We start from the raw sequence: 14,097 nt of genomic DNA, 5'->3' as shown, positions 1-14,097 counted from the left end.
GGAGCAGAGCAGCTTTTAGGGTGACTGGAGTGGCTTACGGGACAGCTGGTGGAGTAGAGCAGCTGGCAGAGCAGAGCAGTTTGCAGAATAGCTTGAGCAGCTCACAGGATGGCTGATGGAGTGGCTCGCGGTGAAGGCTGCAGCAGAACCCCATGGAGATGTGGGGCAGTTGACCTCGGATCACGTAAGGTGCCCCTAACACTGCTGCGCCCTCCCCTCCCCCAGGCTGGAAGGTAAAACTATGCAGATAAACTTTTGAACTCTGGGGCTGCACTGACCAGGGACAGAGACTTTTGGGTTGTTGGACTTTTGGGGTTGCTGGACTTCAGACCCTGAGGGGAAAAGGATACTGCCAAACTTATTTGGGGGGGGGGGGAGGGTCTTTTGCTCATGGTTTGTGTTATGAATCCTGTTTGTGGTGTTTCCCCAACATAATGCCGCATCATTTCCCTCCTTTATAAAAGGATTTTGCTACACTCAGACTCTGTGCTTGAGAGAGAGGAAGTATTGCCTCTCAGAGGTGCCCTGGGGTGGTGGTATGTAATTGTCCCAGGTCACTGGGTGGGGGCTCAAGCCGGTTTTGCATTGTGTTATTGAAATGGAATCCCTAGATACTGAACCCGGCCCTTGTTGCTGCCAACTCAGATGGGCAAAAGGGTTACATTTTAAAGACAAAAACAAAATAATGGCTCTTCTTTGAATGGTTGCTGACCTGTGTTCTAAAACATCCTAGAATTATGTTTGCTTTTTTTGCAAGTGTTACACCGTTGACTCATATTGAGCTTGTGATCCACTATAACCCCCAGATCCTTTTCCGCAATACTCCTTCCTAGGCAGTCATTTCCCGTTTTGTATGTGTACAACTGATTGTTCCTTCCTAAGTGGAGTACTTTGCATTTGTCCTTATTGAATTTCATCCTATTTACTTCAAACTATTTCTCCAGTTTGTCCAGATCATTTTGAATTTTTGTCCTATCCTCCAAAAAACTTGCAACCCCTCCCAGCTTGGTATTATCCACAAACTTTATAAATGTACTCTCTATGCCACTATCTAAATTATTGATGAAGATATTGAACAGATCTAAACCCAGAATTGATATCTGTGGAACCCCACCGAATATGCCCTTCCAGTTTGACTGTGAACCACTGATACCTTCTCCATGGGAACAGTTTTCCAAACAGGTATGCACCCACCTTATAGTAGCTCCATCTAGGTTGTACTTCCCCAGTTTGTTTATGAGATGGTCATGTGAGTGTAGCAGGGTGGACCCGGCTCCTGCCCGGAGGGGCTTGAAATGCTGCCTGCCAGGGCTTGAGAGGCGTGGCTCTGCAAAGTGGCCACAGCTGGGGCCACGCCCCAAACTGAAGCCCTGGGGCTTATAAGAGAGCAGGGAAGCCAGAGCCCGGACAGTCTCTCTCTGGCTTCAGAGAGGGATGGGCCTGGCTGCTTATGAGCAGAGGTAAAGTACCTGGGTGAAGTAGGGCTGGGAACAGGCTGAGGAGCTAGGGAAGCTCCAGCCTGGAAAGCCCCAGGCTGCGGCCTAGCAAAGGGCCAAAGGTACTGGGAGTTGCAGAGGGCAGCCCAGGGGTAGGACAAAGCAGCAGGTCCAAACCCCTTTTGCCTGTGATGAGTGGGCTGATACTGCAGTCTGCCCCAGGGTGTGGGGCTAGACCATGACTGTCAGTGGCCACTACTGAGGCAAAGTGGGGATAGTAGTGTGGGGGTTCCCCTGGGAGGGGGAGACCCAATTATAGTGAAAGGGGCACCGGGTCCTGGGAGGGACACGGGGCCGATAGGGAAAAGGGGGATCACCGGCCTGCAAAGGGCGCTCCGGGCTGAAAGAGAGCGAATTCCCCAGAAAAACCAGCAGGAGGCGCCGCGGCAGTGAATAGCCCGTTTACAGTGAGATAGTATCAAAAGCCTTACTAATATCAAGATATATCACATCTACCACAAGTCTTGTTACCCTGTCAAGAGAGCTATTACATTGGTGTGACATGCTTTGTTTTGGACAAATCTATGCTGAATGTTACTTACTAGATGTTTGCAAATTGACTGCTTAATTATTTCCACATTATCTTTCCAGGTACAGAAGTTAAGCTGACTGGACTGTCCACTGGTTGTCCTTACTTCACTTTTTAAAGATTGGCACTATATTTTCCCTTTTCCAGTCTCTGGAATCTCTCCCATCTTCCATGACTTTTCAAAGATAATCACTAATGGCTCAGATATCTCCTCAGTCAGATCCTTGAGTATTCTAGGATGTGTTTCCATTAGGTCCTGGTAATTTTTAACTTGTTCTTTACATATTTTAGCCTCCGATCCTACCTCATTTGGACTGACATTCATTATGTTAGATATCCAATCGCTACTAATCTTTTTGGTGAAAACTGAAACCAAAAACCAAATTAATTCAGAGCTCTTACGAAATACTGATTAAAAAATAATAATACAGTTAATGTATTTAACTGGTACAAGCTGGAGCATTTAAAATAATAAATTTAAGCTATGATAGTGGTTCATTATAACTTTGAAAGTAATTAACTGACTTTCTTCAAATGATATCTATGTCATAGATCTCAGTGAGAACCAAAAATCAATCTGGGTCTGAACACTTTAGAGAAGTGTAGTGGGGTGGCCACGCTGCTCCTGCCCTGAAGGGCTTAAAACAGCTGTGGAAGGCAGGGGCGGCTCTAGAAAATAGGCTGCCCCAGGCAGCGCGGTGTGCTGCGCTGCCCTTCCTCGGTCCCGCGGCGGGTCCCCTCTTCCCGCGTCTCCGGTTGAGCTCCCGCGGCAGGTCCACCGGAGCCCCGGGACGAGCGGACCTGCCGCAGGCATGACTGCGGGAGCTCCACCGGAGCCGCGGGAACAGTTCGCGGGTCCGGCAGCTCCGCTTGAGCTGCCGCAGTCATGCCTGCGGGAGGTCCGGTCGTCCGCGGCTCCGGTGGACCTCCCGCAGGCATGACTGCGGCAGGTCCACCGGCCCAGCCTGCCACCCCCTAGATTCGGCCGCCCTAGGCACCAGCTTGGTTTGCTGGTGCCTAGAGCCGCCCCTGGTGGAAGGGAAAAGCTAGGCTGATTGGGGGAAGCAGCCACACCTGGGGCCACACCCCAATCGAGCCACAGCTGGCCCTATGAGAGGGCTGAGGGCCAGAGACTGAGACTCTCTCTCTCTCTTTTTCACTGGGGAGAGAAGGACCTGGCTGCCTGGGCGGTGAGAAGGGTATCTAGAGTGGTGCAGTGCTGGGGAAGGGCAGAGGGAGCTGGGGAACTCCAGCCTAGTAAAACCCCAGGCTGCAGGCCTTGTCAAATGCCTGCAAAGGACACTGAAGCAGCAAAGAGGCAGACCACAGATAGGCAGAGGCAGCTGGTTCAGCCCCCCTTGCTGATGATGAGTGTTTACAGACTGCATTCGGCTCCAGGGAGTGGGGGCTAGATGATGACTGGCAGTAGCCACTGAGTCAAGGTGGGGATAGAGGGTGGGGGGTTCCCCTGGGAGAGGAGACCCAGAGACTGCAGGGGTACTGCAGAGGGAGGGACACAGTGGCCGGTGGCATGTGAGACACTGGCTTGCAGAAGGCGCTCTGGGCTGGAAGAGCTAATTCCTAAGATGACCAGCAGGAGGTGCCATGCCAGTGAGTCGTCGCCCCGCCACAGGAAGTTATGGGTGTTAAGCCACAGCCAGGTCTAGGGGAGGGTAGCTGTGCGGTTGCAGGCACATCAGAAGTAATGCCAACTAGCTCGGTCACAGTTCCTCTCGGATAGAGCTGACATCATTATTTTAAAGTATGGAATTTCAACAAAATTGTCAAGGAAGTCCAGTTTCAGTCTCTGGAGTTTACTTAACAATTTCCATGATTTTTTTTTTATTATTATTTTTTTTAAAGAAACTATGGTAACACTGTTTTCAGTAGGACTTTGATAGTTGGCAAGGGGATAACCCTTGTGTCAGGGAAATGTTTTTTTTTGCTGGGCCTATGAAATTCTGTTCTAATTTGGACAGCTACAGCCTTCTGAAAACCATCAATTCCTGTGTGTGGCTTGCATTGCCCAGCTCGATTATGGCAGCATGTCAAAAACATTTTAAAGCCCTGCATATGCATATTCCACACACGCAAACTCTGTACAGGCTGCCACAGCAGCCTATGCTGCACAGGGACTAGAATTCAAGTTAAGCTTTCTCTTTGAACTCTGCTTTCTATGCTTTCTAAGTGCTTCATTTGGATTAACAGTAGGTTGTTCCCTTGGATGTTATTCATCTCTTCTCCATCACTAGCATGCAAAAATTGACACTGTAACATGAAAATGACAAATGTTTGTCTGTTAATTTGCACTTTGTAGCTTTTATTCGAGTAGTAGCTATACATCGTATACAAATCAGATGAATAACACACATTTTCAAGTTATGCTCGTTTTCTGCATTAATCTCAGTCTTTAGTTTTCTTTTTTGCATAATGACGTTGCTCTGCATGTGTCAAACAGCTCTCATATAAAAACATAGACTATCAAATAACAAAGCACAGACAGTAAGAGTTAGATTGTCACTGCCCTTGCTCCATCCCATGGCTCTATTCAGATTGTGACTCCGGTGGTGGGGAAGGCTTCAGCAGTGGCTACTCGCCCATTAACTCCCACTGTCAACAAATGGGTGGGGAAAGAGCAGAGGGGACAGAGAGTGGGAGGAACTTGGCCTCTGTCACCCTATTCATAGAGAAGGATGGGGACTGTGTGACACCCTGGCTGCCCTCCAACCCCCTGTTTAGTCACCAGCTAAGATAGCAGCCCAGGTGCAGAGGACAAGTAAGCTGGTCCACAAAAAGGGTTTAGATCACTCCCCACTCTGAGAGCAAAGAAGGAGCAGGAAAGCAATTGTGAATTTCTGAGTCTGTTTCTGGGGCAGTGCAGCTACAAGCTCCTGGGGCAAATCGTAAAATTAGATTCTAGCCCTACATTAATAAATCACCTCCTGTATTGCAGAGCTAGTTTGTGACATGGACTACTTGTCTGTGCAAGACAGCCAACATCAGAACTCCCCTTTATATCAATATACAGTCAATCCAGACCTATCAAAATATTTGCCTGCTTGCTCCCTCCCTAAAGCAACTGTGCAGAGAATAAGCTTATTTTCACTCCTACTTGGTGCCCAGAAAAGGTGTCTGAATCACAATGTCTACAGCACTATCTAGCCCATAATGCCCAGTACTGATATTGTATAGCACAAAACAATCCTCCCGTTGAAGAGCGCCACGTGAAATACCAATTGAACTTGCTTTCCAGGGTAACATTTCTATTAGGCACAGATCAGAAAATTAAACTAAATGGGTTTTTTTTATATTTAAAAATATCATTTCACCAATTATTTGTTACACTTTCATAACTCAATTATACTGTGCAATTCTTTGACAGAAAGAATCTTCTATTTCCCCCTATACCAAGTTCTTATATACTAGTACCTTTTGCAGTAAGATAACTATTGTTTGGCAGAACTGCGTGAGTTTGGAACTACCTGTGCCTCTGTGACTCAACCCCCGGTAGCACAAATCACATTGGTGCTCCCATGTGTGTTTTTTTAAAAGGGTACTTTAGTGGGGCTTTGTGGGTACAAAAAGGTAACAGGAATTATTCCTTTTCTCTTAATGAAAGTCTCCATAGAAGTATAATGAAAACAATTCTGTCTGCCTCAGTTGGCCAAGTAACCAAGGGTGGCAGGCTGTAACAGTCCACAATCTGTACATTATGGCCATTCAGCGGCATCACACTGCATGCTCAAAATAATAGAAAATGGAACAGCACAGCTGATAAATGATGATAGTTAAGAATAGAAATAGTGGGAAAGATATATTTGAGAAAATTATTGAAACTTTCCTGGGGAATGGAAATAACCTTCGGATTAATATTAAAGGATTTAGATTGTTCTGAAGTGTCAAGCAGAATGTACTAGAGAAGTGGGGACAGCTTTATTGTGAATGACAATTTAGTTGTCCAACAGAGAGAGGATCCTGAGAAAACAATGTAGAGGTAGTCATTCTTCCTTCTATCTAAGCATAGAAGAGATAGCAGTGGGCATCATTTTTCCGTGCAAGACTGGACATCTCTCATGGTACTGCATTGGAATAGGAATTAAGTGCAACAATGAAAAGGTATGTAGAAAGATTAGGAAACCAGTTATCCTAAGAAAGTATAGGAGTAAAAAAACATAAGGCTGACAACCTGTGCAATAGATGAATCTGATATTAAATAAATATCAGATTATATACATATACAGTTTGATTGTATCCCTGTAAGTATATTGCTTTTCTTCTTCGAGTGTAAGCTTTTTGGAACAGACACTGGGTCTTCCTGCATGCGTGAACAGTTCATTTTTACACCACTGTAATACAACAGTATGACAACAATTTGCTGAATCGGTATATGTTTCAAGCAACAGAGAAAGGGACTTGGAGTGAAATCCTGGCCTCATTTGAAGTCAATGGCACAACTCTCATTGACTTCAATAGCACCAGAATTTCTCACACAGGGTAAAAGCAGAAGCTAAGATTGAAAACTTAAAAGTAGAAGAGACTCTGAGATAATCTAGTGAGATTCTGGATAACAGTCTAGACAAATCCTAAAGGAAGAAACAGAAATGTAGCATTTGCCATGTTGAATCAGCTCTTGGTCCATGAAAAATGTTTGTTCATTTGGTTTGGTTTATTTTGTTTTATAACTGATAGTCCTCTGTAGAATGCAGGGACTGATAGTAGTCAAAAATAAAACAATGCTGGAAAAAGGCACAGAGTAGGCTAGGGTGGTGCTCAAGAAATGCAAATGGATTGTATAAAGGGGGTTAGTAATAAATATAGTGCAGGCAAACACTACACAATTAGATGAATATGGAGATTCACAAAACATCAGAGATGAAATTGCATGAGACAATACAGGAGAAAAAGGAGGGTGAAAAAACACCTAGCCAATTTTCAGGGTTGATAACACTCAAGAAGACTAAAAAAAATAAACACGTGAATTAAAAATACTTTAATTATATAACAAGCTAGCAGCTAGACAAGGCGTCAACTAGATTGTTGAAGGACGAGAGTGAGAAGTTAATGACAGATGAGGTTGATATTGCCAAGAGGCTGAATGAATTCTCCGCTTCAGTATGTATGACAGAAGTTGAAGGTCACATTCCATAGCCTAGGATAAATGTTTCTAGGGAAGAAAGTGAAATGTTAAAAGGCTTTATGCTCACCATGGAATAGGTAGTTAGGAAATTATAACTATTGAAAAACTGACATAGCATCTGGCCTGGATGCATTATACTCTGGGCCTGTCTTGCTACATTATAAGTGAAATAGGAAAACTCCTGAATGAGATAATAAGCTGACCAAGGATGGAAAAGGAAAAGCCCAGGAGACTTACCATGAACAACTAAGGCCTGGTCCACACTAGGACTTTAATTCGAATTTAGCAGCGTTAATTCGAATTAACCATGCACCCGTCCACACCACGAAGCTATTTAATTCGACATAGAGGGCTCTTTAGTTTGACTTCTGTACTCCTCCCCGACGAGGGGAATAGCGCTAAATTCGACATGGCCATGTCGAATTAGGCTAGGTGTGGACGGAAATCGACCTTAGTAGCTCCGGGAGCTATCCCAAAGTGAACCTCTCTGTTGACGCTCTGGACAGCAGTCCGAGCTTGGATGCTCTGACCAGCCACACAGGAAATGCCCCAGGAGGGAGAACCTCTCTCACCACCAGCGCTCACACAGCGAACGGGAGGATAGGTGGCGTCAAGAGGACCAGCAGGCGATTCAAACGCTGCTTGGACTAATGAGGGAGCAAACGGACATGCTCCGGCGCCTTGTGGATGTTCTGCAGGACCGCAGGCAGGAGGACAGAGCACCCCTGCAGTGTATCTGCAACCGCCCTCCCCCACCACAAAGTCCCATACCCCTCTCACCCAAAATAACCAGAAGGAGGGGCGCCAGGGGCCGTGAAAACTGTCACTGCACCCCAGCAGAGTGCTCAAGTACCCAAAAGCTCTCATTCCCTAAATTTTGAGAAGTCCTTCCCTTCCTGACTCACCCAAGCCCAAATCCCAGTTTCATCCCCTAACTGTCTAGTTAATTATTAAAAATACTTTGCTGTTAATTACTGTTTCCATCATGTTTTTTACAGAAGACTGTGTTTGAAGGGGTGGTGGGGACGGGGGTTGGTAATTGCATAGGACGGTCACCTTTACCAGGGTACAGAGACAGGGGCAGGATCAGCAGCAGGTCACACACACAGTGCAGTCAGTAGGCACCCTGGTCAGTATGGGAGGTAGTTTGCAAGTTATGTGTGGGTGGGTGGGGGCGTGACTTTGTAGCGGGGGAGGGCGGTTACAGATCTTATGCAGCGGTCCTTGTCCTGGACCTCAGAGTCACACAGCAGAGGAATCTGTATACGTCCTCCTCCGCCACAAGGTCACATAGCCCCCGCACACAGAATCCCAAAAAGGAGGGATGGCAGGCTCTGTTGAAACAACCAGTCTGGCACTGCGGACCGCTCTAGGAGCAGGAGCCTGTCATTCCTCGAGTTTAGAGGCGGTCTTTACATCACTGCACACCCTACGCAGCACAGTCTGAGTCCCAGTTTCAACCCTTTAACGCAAAGTCATTAATAAAGAAACATTTGTTAAGTAAAAATGGAACATGTATTTTATTTTTACACGTGTGTTGGAAGTGGGGGAAACGGGGTGAACGGGGTATGTAACTGCAGAGGATAGTCAACAGTAACTGGGTAAAGAAACAGGGGCAGGTTCAGCTTCTCTGTAAAGAAACTGAACAGTCACAGGTCACGCTGCTCGCTGCTCGCTGGTACTTGAAGAGTTCCTTATCGCTGTCCAAGGTGCCTGTATAGGGCTTCATGAGCCAGGGCATTAGCGGGTAGGCTGGGTCCCCGAGGATCACTATAAGCATCTGCACATCTCCAACAGTTATTTTATGGTCCGGGAAGAAACTACCTTCCTGCAGGTGTCTAAACAGACCACAGTTCCTGAAAAGACGCGCGTCATGAATCTTGCCTGGCCACCCGACGTTGATGTTGGTAAAACGTCCCCTATGGTCCACCAGTGCTTGCAGCACCATTGAAAAGTAGCCCGATTTCTCAGCAGCTGACTGTGGAAGAGGTGGACGATAAGGAGCGAGGAGGTGAAAACGGCCATAACTGCAGCGGGCTCCATGCTCGCAGTGCTGTGGCGTCCGCGCTGTCACTGACCAGAAAAGTGCACGAACAGATTGCCCGCAGGCGCTTTCGGGGAAGGAGGGCGTGATTGACAGTTCAATGATACAGTTACCCAAAACCACCCTCGACACATTTTTTCCCCCAGCAGGCATTGGGGGCTCTACCCAGCATTCCAATGGGCAGCGGGGACTGCAGGAACTGTGGGATAGCTTCCCACAGTGCACCGCTTCCAATGTCGACGCTTGCCCCGTTAGTGTGGACTCACAAAGTCGAATTAGTGTCCTTAGTTTGGATACACAAATTCGACTTCGTAAGGTCGATTCCACAAATTCGACTTAAGTTGAATCGAACTACTCTTGTAGTGTAGACATACCCTAATATAATTAATAATATAAGGAAAAGATCCAAACATGACCATGGATATTATAGACTAAAACTTAACTTTAATTGTATCTAGTGCTCAAAAATATTGATATGAGATACCTAGTAATATATTTTATAGCAAGAAATGATGGCTGGTAGGAATGGGTAAATTCGACAATAAATATGTGAAATAGCACAACTATTGGCTATATTAAGGTAGGAGACTAGATTTATTTAAAATGTGCTTTGCTAAGTGTTTTATCTCCCAAAAGGGGTTAATTATCACTGTGTGTATGTCTGTCTGTTTGGAAACATTTAATTTGCTTGTACTTCTTTAAAGTTCATATTTATACTCTCACTAAGCCTGTTTAAGGTTTACGTTATGTTTTCGTAAGAGCTTCTCTTTCCCTGTTGAAGTTATTAAAGTTCTATATATGTTTTAATCTGTGTTGAGCAAGAGTTATTAAGAGCTTGGACCGAGAATCTGCAAAAACCACCTCTAGAACCATATCCTACCAAATTCATAATAAAATAACTAATGTTGTTATACTCATCTGCCAGGAAAAAAAATACATAACTAAGCAAGTGAGTAAATAGAACTTTATATGGCTCCTATAACAAACACTCCAATTTAGTAGCCTATGCAAATACCTCAGTGCAGCAAAACAGCTTACACAGCTAGAATTTAACACTTTGACCGCTGTACTCATTGCCAGTAGCAGAGCAGCATGGAAAATTTAAAACATTTCAAAATGATGATGGAAAAATAGAAACACAATTTTGGAATCCTCAGGTTTAGGGTTTTAGTTTTGCTGCATACAGAGACAGAACTATTTGAAAAATTTGGTTCTGGATCCAGGTTACAATTTTGAACACTCTACAGCTTCAGATGAGCCTGGTTTGTGCCTACCTATACTGGAGTTTTAAACAAAATGCAGGCATGTTAATTTCTGCTCATTTGACAGCTCTGCAGGGTGGATTGTTCAAGGCTGCCAAATGGAAAAATAGCCTCCTGGGCACCCAAACAGGGACATGAGGAAGGTATGACCTCAGGATTCTCAGCATAGGCATTTAATTGTGACCAAGTCTCCAGCATAACACTGCTAGAAGGTGGTGCTGAGGCAAGGTTAAGATACTCAGTGCTCAATCTTGATATGCAGATGAGAGGCAGACATTCAGGGGAAAGGTGCATTTAAGGAGAAGCATTTTGGGAGGGATTGGGGACAGCCACAGCTATTGGGCGCAGCAGAACACTCAACCATATGTGTGGGTAGTATACTGAGGAGAAGCAGGTGGAAGAGGACAAGATTGGATTGAATTGCTGACACTTCCTGAATGGATGTGTGGTAATGTAAAAAATAGCATTAGTACCATATTTGCACTTATAGGGGCAACCTCAAGTTTGGGGATATGCAAGCTGTCATCTCCTGGGTCAGCTCAGCACTCACTACAGCGGCAGGAGGGGATGCAACTCACAAGCTGATTCTCCTGTGGCAGTTCAGGGCCCTCAAAGCTGGGCCAGCTCATTCATCAGTTTTTTCTAGGCACTTGTTTCACATGCATTCAGGGGATATTTTTGACAACTTCAAAAGTGGGGAAAACTAGTTTAAAAGAGCAGCAAAATGCCTGGCACATCTTAGAAATTGGAAGCCATCTGGAGACATAGCCTTCAGCCAGTGTATGCAAAGTCGTGAACATTAGAGATAGATGGGTACTTAAAATCTTAACCTGCCTGAGAGAAAGAGACTAACCTTTTGAAAGGTCTCATTCCCATTCCGTTCATATGAAACCACCTGGAAATGCATTTGATTGCCCTTTGGTAACTTTTCCATTTTATTTTCTATGAGAGATGGTCACCTGCTTAAAGGCTCCAGAGTTGCTAATATGACAAAAATAACCACATCCAGAGCAAGTCTACCTTTGAATCTACACATTATAACAACTAACTTTATATAAAAATGTTTGTTTGTTACTTCAATTTGCTGGAAATGTGCTTGGTAGAATATTGCAGAGTTAACGGTTTACAAGTTTGCAGCAAGACTTGCTATAGTTACTCTTTGTGTCACACTTGAAAATATATTCCTGATACAGTAACTGTAAAAACAAAATCTAGGTGAACAAGACAGCATAAGAAAAAGAAAAAAAATGAATCAGGCTTTGATAGAGTCAGTATTTCTACAGAACATTGTATGTAAAAGACATACATATAGTTTTGACGCCTTTTATTTTTCTTAAAATCATTGATTTGTGTTTTAAAGTGGTAGTACAGATTGCTTAACATTCATTTATTATTATTTATCCAGTGACCAAGCATGCATGAAGCACTTTAAAACAAGACAAGTCAATTCATAGTCAAAGGACCTGATCCTGTACAATATTAGGTGTATTGTCCCTTTGACCTCAATATCAGAGTCATAGGCCCACATCAAATCCCCTTCAAGTCAATGAGAATCTTTTCATTATTTATATTATTGTAATGCCTGAGGGTCTCCAGAAAAATCAGAGACCCATTGTGCTAGGCACTGTAGAACATAAATAGTAGGAGAGTCCCTGCCCCAAAGAACTTACAGATGAAGTAGACAACAGAGACAAAGGAAGTGTTGTTATCCTAATTTTTTTTAGTTGGGGAAACTGAGATTAAGTGATTTGCTCCAGTTCATAGAGGAGGCTTTTAGCAGAGGCAGGAATCGATTCCAGAATTCCCCATTGGTGCCTTAACCACAAAAGCACCCTAGCTCTTTTTCTCTGTATAGGAGTTGGACCAGGACCCACATGAGTTACAGATATGCAGATGTAGGACCTAAACATCCACATACATGCAAACATTTGGAGGAAAGGATACAGCACACATCTAAATATCCTAGTCTATTTTTTTTCTTTTTGTACCCTTTGCCTATTTTTCTTAGATATAAATAAAATTATATTTTAAAATAATTCTTCTTTGACTTAATGTTTAACCTTTCCTCTCAACCATCATTTATCTAGTCATTAAGCTTCTTTCACCAGAGTGTGGTTGCAGTTTTACAGCTGTGGAATGTTACTGACGGGAGTAACACAGTGATCTTTCAGACATGTAGTTTGTAAACCTCTCCTACAATTAAACTGCTATTTGTTTAGGCTGAGATTTTCAAAGCCAGCCAAATGATTTGGATGTCCATCTCCCATTAATTTTAGCACTAGAGATGATAAATATTCAACTTTGATGGAACTGGCAATAAATTCATATTTTGTCCACATATGTGAAAAGATAAACCTTTGGTACACAGAATGACAATTATGACAGTTTAGCTGTGTTCTTAGTAGACCTGAGTCCACTTTCCCACTTTTAGTATGTACAGGTGTCATTGGATTTCTTTGCAGGTTTAATATTGTATGGTTTTCCCCTATACAGTCTTGCTGTGAGAGTCAAATTCTTTCAAGCCCTGCATAAAAAAATCAAAATGAAACTGAGTTTATATAAACTCTATGCACAGTATGGGTTTGTGAGCTTTTACAGGTGATTGTAAGGGTTAAATCTAACCTAGATAACATGTTGCATAACCAGTTTTCATATACTTCATTATGAAATGAAAATGAACCCACACAACTCCATTAACAATTTAAACCATAACATTTATCATGAGGCAGCAATACGTTTTGTATGTGCTTTGAAGAAAGACTTCAGGGCTGCCATGTAGATTTTCGCAATATTCAGTTAGTCTGGTTTCCATAGCTGAACCTCACACTAGCTTGGTTTCATTGTGAAAGAGTGACTTAGGGTATGTCTACACTACCAGACTAGTTCGATTTTACTTAACTTGAATTTGTGGAACCGACCTTACAAAGTTGAACGTGTGGATCCACACAAAGGACAGTAATTCGACTTTGTGAGTCCACACTAACGGGGCAAGCGTCGACATTGGAAGCGGTGCACTGTGAGCAGCTATCCCACAGTTCCCACAGTCCCCGCTGCCCATTGGAATTCTGGGTAGAGCCCCCAATGCCTGCTGGGGGAAAATATGTGTCGACTGTCGTCATTCAACTGTCATTCCCGCCCTCCCTCCCTGAAAGCGCCAGTGGTAAATCTGTTTGTGCACTTTTCTGGTCAGTGACAGCGCGGACGCCACAGCACTGCGAGCATGGAGCCCGCTGCGGTCATCGCTGCACTTATGGCCGTTGTCAACTCCTCGCACCTTATCGTCCACCTTTTTCACAGTCAGATGCTGAGAAATCAGGCGAGGAGGCTCCGTCAGCGCGGTGAGGACATGAAGTGTGAGAGTGGCACAGACCTCTCACAAAGCACGGGACCCCGTGCCGTGGACATCATGGTGGCAATGGGTCATGTTCATGCTGTGGAATGGCGATTCTGGGCCCGGGAAACAAGCACGGACTGGTGGGAACGCATAGTGCTGCAGGTCTGGGATGAACCACAGTGGCTGCGAAACTTTCGCATGCGTAAGGGCACTTTCCTTGAACTGTGTGACTTGCTGTCCCCTGCCCTGAAGCGCAAGGACACCCAGATGCGAGTAGCCCTGACTGTGCAGAAGC

This window comes from Mauremys reevesii, linkage group 3, assembly GCF_016161935.1.
Source record: "Mauremys reevesii isolate NIE-2019 linkage group 3, ASM1616193v1, whole genome shotgun sequence".
In the NCBI taxonomy this organism is placed as follows: Eukaryota; Metazoa; Chordata; order Testudines; family Geoemydidae; genus Mauremys; species Mauremys reevesii.
Note: the sequence above shows the minus strand (reverse complement) of the source record.